Source organism: Triturus cristatus, chromosome 3_1 (genome assembly GCF_964204655.1).
Source record: "Triturus cristatus chromosome 3_1, aTriCri1.1, whole genome shotgun sequence".
Taxonomy (NCBI): Eukaryota; Metazoa; Chordata; class Amphibia; order Caudata; family Salamandridae; genus Triturus; species Triturus cristatus.
The window spans coordinates 193,184,519-193,191,133 of NC_140583.1; the positions used below are offsets into that span (position 1 = coordinate 193,184,519).

At 41.2% G+C, this 6,615-nt stretch overlaps 1 pseudogene; it reads left to right on the top strand.

Annotated features, from left to right (window-relative positions):
- The first annotated feature begins 407 nt into the window (after nucleotides 1-407).
- LOC146859905 (U2 spliceosomal RNA) lies at nucleotides 408-587 on the top strand (annotated as a pseudogene).
- Nucleotides 588-6,615: the final 6,028 nt, after the last annotated feature.

Sequence of the window (6,615 nt, forward strand, 5' to 3'; positions counted from 1 at the left end):
AGGAATCCTCTAGGAAAGAGCCAACCCCATTACCTGATGGGACAGAATGAAGGACCCCGTCTTGGTCTCGAGTTGGACACCCCACACGGGATGTCAGACAGCTGCATGCTGTAGCTTCTGCCGGCCGGTACCTCAGTATCTTGTATCAGCATGGAAGCTTGTTCTCTTCCTATCTAGTGTTGGTAAGGTTCTTGTATACCATATGGATAGCCTCTGGATTCTTAACACAATCGATATATTGTGAGTACCATTAAGTAAATGAGCCTACATCAATACCTGCAATTATGTTAAAGTAGTTTGTTCACTCTAGGATGAAGATGAACATGATTTTTATACAGTATGCTAATCTTGTTAAGTACGTGATGTGCAGGGACTTTCCTAAGAATTCTCATACATACTAAATGATGATCGCTTCACGGCCTTTTGGCTAAGATCAAGTGTAGTATACATACTAAATGAGGCTAGTTTCAAGGAAACTGATCGACATTTATTAAGCACATAACTGGGTAAAAAATCAGTGCTAGAACTGTTCTGCAGACCAAGGTAGGACAAATGTAGGAGAAATGTTGTGTAGCTACTTATGCCTAGATTGGGGTACATTGGGGTACATAACAGGTTGCAGGGAAAGTAGGTATGAAGGAAGCCCCACTGGCTACGTTAACAACCCCCTTACCTTTCAACAATAAATTTGGATTATGTGGTAAAAAGCAACCCTAATTATTACTACACGCACAGGGCTTGTAACGATAACGGGATTTGAAATTAGAACTATGATCTGCAGGTATATACATTAAATTCGAGAATATATAAGATCTTTTCCTGATAATATTTAAACTATATGAGTTTATAACATCATTAACCACAAATCCCAGACTCCTTGATGCGAAATACACGATATACGTATATTCGGTTAAGGGCAGTGACATTCACTCCCGATTAGCAGACGGGATAGTTCACCACGGCTCTAAACATCAGCCTTAAGTACGCCCAGGTCTTAGGAAAGATATGTTGGATTTTGAACTCAGATCTGCAGATATATACATTAAACTAGGGAGTCTCTTTCTGTTAACATGTAAACTACGGGAGTACGTGACACCCGGAACTACAATCCCCAGACTTCTACAGGCGGTATATGCAAAGAACGTACATCCATTAATGGGCGGGACCACTCCCTCCCAGAAGCAGGCGGGAGCGTCTACCGAGGCTCCACACACGAGTTAAAAGCCACGGCCCCGGACACAGAAGTGACTCCAAGCTGTGGGAACGACAACCGAACAGGTGTCTCTACGGGGCAGGACCCTTGGTGACATGAGTAATCTGAACGTATGTTGTGAACAATGAAGGTATGCGTTGGGACATGGTTAAGACACAGAATAGTAGCGATCGTTTCTTTGCCTACCTTTCCTTTTTCCTTTTTGTTTCCCCCACGATTTATTGGCCTCAACATCTTTGATGTAACCGCAACTTACGAAATATCAATTGCGTGCATTTGGGTGTACCGATCTTGGAATTCTCGTGCTCTGTTGACCTACAGAGTGTGACTACAGGGCTACCCCACGTATTGAGGTCCCACATGGGGTTTATCCTCTCCTTAATTGGGGTAAGATATACTACATGCAAAATGATTGAATGCGAGTATGTATCAACTGTGATGGTTATGAGAACGAGTGAGGGACATATTTGTTTTAATCTCGTGTCTACATGTTAGTACGTCTGACTGGGAAGACTGATGGTTACAAATCACGCACCAAAGAGTGTATGAAATTAGAATGCGGTAAATTACCGCCACCCATTTATTCACGCACCACGAAAAGTGTGGCACATATACGATGGGTTATGCTCTAATCACGCGCACATTCTATTTTTGTTTCACGTATGATGATGTGGAAAAAACAAAGGTATACACATATGTTTTATTCATTTCATTATTAAACAGGACATAATGTGCTATATACGTTGTTTGTCTTTGTCTTTCTGTTTTTTACAGATGGAGTGATTATAACGACAATTGTTTTATTTATAAGGAGCAGCTATCTGCCCTTATCGCATAGCAGTGTAGGGAAAACCCCTTTACTACCCTAAATTCCCAGGGGGCCCACGCCCTGAAGAAAGTCCGTGCACCCTTTATGGGGCAGCAAAGGACAGAAACATGTTGGCAATAGGGTCCTAGGACCATAATATCCCTAGAAACCCTCAATTTCTATTTTTACTATCAGTGCCAGACCCAAGAATAAAGGGAAACTGGGGTCTGACACCGACTTTTAATCTTTAACCCCTTGGCCAAATATCATCTCAATAAGTGCTCCCTGAAATAATGGTCGAGCGCACCCTGACTTCTAGGCGTCCGGGTGTCCCGATGATGAAGCATGACACCACTAGGGTGTGTGAGGGAATATAATAACAAAAGGACTTGCTTCCTTCCCCTCTCTTATGAGGTGTCACATACTTCAAATAGGGCATACCATCGTTCCACCATCAGCAATTTGTTCTAGTTAGCCACACGTATTTTTTGCTGACTGGTCAACCACGGAAGTACTTATAGTGACACCATATATAAGCTGATACTGAGTAAAAAGGAGACAGGTGCAAATTGAACTTCATTAATTTCTATCCTTGACAGACGTTTGTTGCTTTTAATCTGGTCCCACGAAAGGGTCCTGCCTCCTCTAGGGAGCATCTTAATCCCGGTCCTCCACTAGGAGGTGGATGTTAGTATTTTTTTACACTTGGCCACACAGTTGTTATGGAAGCTTTGTAGTATGACTGGCATTCTAAGTGGTTTTGTGATAGGGATAAGTTATTGACAATTACATGGCCTTAGGTGCAGTGTGAGAAAGATTGTCGAATTCATTGGATTTGTTAGTGCTCTCCATTCATGTAAGCACTATTTTAGTAGGGTTCTGAGTTGGGTTTTACGGAGGTCAGTTCATGGTTTTGGATCTAGCAGTTGCTCCATGGTCAGGTCAGCTAGCTCTGATCACTATTGGATCACTGCTATTTTCTTTCGATGTCGCATCGTCATTCCAAGTACAGTCCATCATTTGGTTGGTGAAACTGGATTTCTTTTTGTCGGCATTGTCGGCTCTGTCTCCAATAGATTTGGTGTTTTTTCAAGTGAGCCAGTAGTTGCTTTCTAAGAGAGGCCTAATTTATTTTTGCATAGGTTCCTACACAGGCAGTCTATGATTGACAGGTTCTTTGAGGTATTCAGGAACTCCCTACTGTTCCCCAAGAGCATGTTAGAACGAGTCTTTCCTTAATCTAGCCTCCTCCTCCCAACAGCCTCCCTGCTGACAGTAGGAGAATTACATACATTGTATCCTGATGCTTACTAAGGCACTGAAGTATGCAATTTAACATTAAATTGGGCATACATTGACTTTCCACACAAACCTGATATTAACTAAACCCACCATTCTGATATCTTGCTCAGAAAGTCCTTTACCCTAATAATTTAATGATGCCACACAATCGCCAGGCCTGCTCATACACAAAGCCTGAATGTCTCACACATATGCTTAGTGTTAGTGTACAAAAGGCATCTAAGTTGGACAAGCAAGGTAGAAGCGTTGTAAGTTCAGCCTCTTTCCCCTCAGGGTAATATTTTCTCTGTGTTTTCTTGAGTTGCTCCTCAGCAGGTTTTCAGTGTCTTATGCTGTCACATAAGTATAAACCATAGGGTGTAATGTAGTCAATAAATCAATAAATTCATCATCATTCTGTGTGGCTTGGACTATTAACAATCTGCTTGCATTTATTTCTGCATGGCTCAGCAACCAATATATATTGGCCCTACATCCGTGAAACGTGGGAAAATGTTTAAAAACATATAAAACATCTTTCTTATTAACATTTGAAATAAATGCTGGCAAACGTAGATATTACCTGCTGCTATCAGGTTTGAGATATGTTCTCGTTCTATAACTGGTTAATTAGCCACCCTTTTCCTTTTCTGCTACTGTACCAGCAAGCTCTGTTGCTATGGTGGCATCCCACAAGCATGTGACACCAGATGATCCTTTGTACTTAACTTTATAGATCATCCAAGTCGTGAATTTATTTTTTGAGAAGAAAGTAAGAAGGAAATAAGCAGGCTATTTTGGTTTTCGCGTAACTTTTAAAAATGGATCCTTGTCATAGATGTTTTGCCTGTGTGCACTGCGGAGCTCGCTTATATTTGATTACGTTATAACTGATAATGATACGGTGCATGTTTCAGTTCGTCGTCCATTAATATAGGTCACATGGGCATTTGTGTTACTTACAGGTCGAAGGCAGCCACGCAACCGGAGCCAGCAGGATGACTCAGCAGTACCGCTGCTCATGCAACTAAAGTTGTGCATGTGATGGACACATGGTTAGTGTTTGGAACAGTGGTTTTGATTGGGCGAGAAGGCTGGTAAGTGAGCTCGAATATTCCAATTGTTCGGATTGGGTGAGAGGGTTTTTACACTTGAGTGAGGTAATAATGACTGGTGTGGAATGTTAGAAGAGAGGTTTAAAGAAAGGCGTGAGAAGCCACATTTTTTTGAAAGAGTTAGCAAAGGTTATCAGTTGCAGAAGATTGACATTCACACGAGAGCTATGAACAGTTCCTGGGATTAAAAGTCTACTACAAGAAGCTTCAAATCTACGGCCATCTGCCATCAGTGGAGCGGCCCAGGGGTCAGGCCCTCATCTCCCTGCAAATTGAGACCAGTGGTGCCAGAGCATATTTTGCCAAGAAACAGCCCTAAACTGGTATGGCTTCTACTGCACGAAACTCCTCCTCACCTCCCTGCAACAGGCCCTGCCAGCACTTCTTGTCATCAGGAAGCATCTAAAACCGTCTTTAGCTGTTTTCCTGAATTTACCCATTCCTCAACAGAAACAGCAAAGTGGTTCTGAAAATAATCATTAGTTTCCTCCTAAACTCATGTATTTCATCTGTTTCAGTCTGTATTACTACTTGACATTCTGATTTGTAGTTCTGATGTCACAATGTGTAAGGTAAACATAGAGATATTCATCATGGGATACATGTAATTGTAATTGGATTAATATAGTGCTTACTACCCCGATGAGGCGTTAAAGTGCGTATCGAACCCCAGGTTAGTGGTTAATCTAGTGCTTCACATATTTGCAATGTCATGTGCACTCCAGAAACATTGCATGCATTTACCCCACGTACTTTGTTATATACTAATACCAGGTAGGTGTCGTCATTAGTGGGGGCTATGTAGTTACAGGTGAATGGCTGGCGAGATTTATAGGCCGGTGGAGATTAGGTAAAGTTTGATTACAGGGACAGGGTGTGAAAGAGGAGAGGTTATGATCTGTCCAGACAATTGCAGAATTAAAATAGGAAGAATTTAGGCAGGCAGATGATGGAGCAGGTAGAGCAAAAATGTGCATACCTCCTCTATTTGCATGTAAAGATTAACTATATAATCTATTAATTATAATTTTATTAATGGTTTGCCGTGGAAAAAAATTACCATTACCCTTGCATACACAAATCACACGTGGGAACTGCTAAAGTTGCATGGCAAAATGACTAATAACTAAAATACGTACGCATATTAATAATAGTATATGTGGTCATTAGATATCGCATGGTTTATGTTGCTTTTGTGACGTTTGCTTCTTTGTGGAGGACCGTAAATGTGAATATATTGCTTTAAATGTCGCTATATGCTAGAAAAATACTAATACATAAAGGGATTAGTAAGGGTATAACTTTAGAAGCATCATTTCTTTGTATTAATTATTCTTTTTGTGTTTGTTTCGCATAAATTGACATTTGGGCCTATCGCAAAATGGCGGCAGAAACCGAGTTCAGAAGTGGCCACCGTCTCGTAAGCGCGAAGTCTACTGCTAAGACTCGGATGGCTCCGTGAACTTCCTAACAACCTCTATACACCCTGTCCCTGTCAAGGATATGATATTGGTGGACTGCCAAGACCCAGGACACTAGAAACTGGTATAAATGAACAAAAAAATCTTACAAGTAAAAATCGAAACTTTGCAACATCAGGATTAAATCATCACCGGAGACGTATCAGCAAAATCCATGTGAACCCGGACTGACTAAAAATCGGACGTTTGCCACTAGCCAATCACGAACACTCTCCGCCCAAGAATGTTTCATATTATTGCGAAATTTATTATAAAAGAGTAGTAGAATAAGGAGGGGTCTCATGCATTGGGCGATTACTATGACTGCACACCCTCTTTGACCCACAGGCGATGACGGATGCTGGCACGACTTCTGGCCCTTTGGCGATCTTTGGGACTGCAATGTGCTGAGCAAAGGACTTTCGGACTTTGAGCTTTGGCCTGCTTTATTTGGACAATTGACAACTAATTTCGGTTATGCAGAGCCAATGAATTAGAGAAAACCCAGATAGCCAGAATAGGTATATATAAATGTCCAGCAATTTGCATAATTTGACTAAAATCTTGATAAACGAATATTGATTAACAGAACTTATGAGTTTGTGGTTATTAGAGAATAAAAGATTCTGAGTCTTAAATGTGTTTTAGCTGGTTCTAGATCACCATCAACCAATCCAACTAATTGGCCTGTCGACCAAGTGGGTGGAGTGCCTTGATGTTTGAGATTAAGGATCTATA